At 18.3% G+C, this 273-nt stretch overlaps 1 protein-coding gene across 1 annotated transcript in view; it reads right to left on the reverse strand.

Moving 5' to 3' along the window:
- Positions 1-273, reverse strand: part of LOC119592749 (PHD finger protein rhinoceros-like) — a 63459-nt gene that overhangs the window by 24755 nt on the left and 38431 nt on the right.

Below are 273 nucleotides of genomic sequence, written 5' to 3' on the forward strand. Positions count from 1 at the left end.
TAGAAAAAGGAGATATATTTGAAAATAAAATAGGTATTTTTAAAAAGGGTAATAGAATATAGGGATATAATATGGAATAAAAGGTAAAAAAAAGGGGGAAGGAAAAAAAAAAAAAATAAATATAAATACTAAAAAAATTTTTTATATAAAAAAAAATAAGGTGTAAAAAATTTTATTAAAAATAAGGAAATAAAAAAAGGGGGGAAATTAAAAAATATAAATATAGTACATTACATATTTCCCTATACATAAAAAATAGCATTTTCCCAAAAC

The sequence above is a fragment of the Penaeus monodon genome, chromosome 30, assembly GCF_015228065.2.
Source record: "Penaeus monodon isolate SGIC_2016 chromosome 30, NSTDA_Pmon_1, whole genome shotgun sequence".
In the NCBI taxonomy this organism is placed as follows: domain Eukaryota; kingdom Metazoa; phylum Arthropoda; class Malacostraca; order Decapoda; family Penaeidae; genus Penaeus; species Penaeus monodon.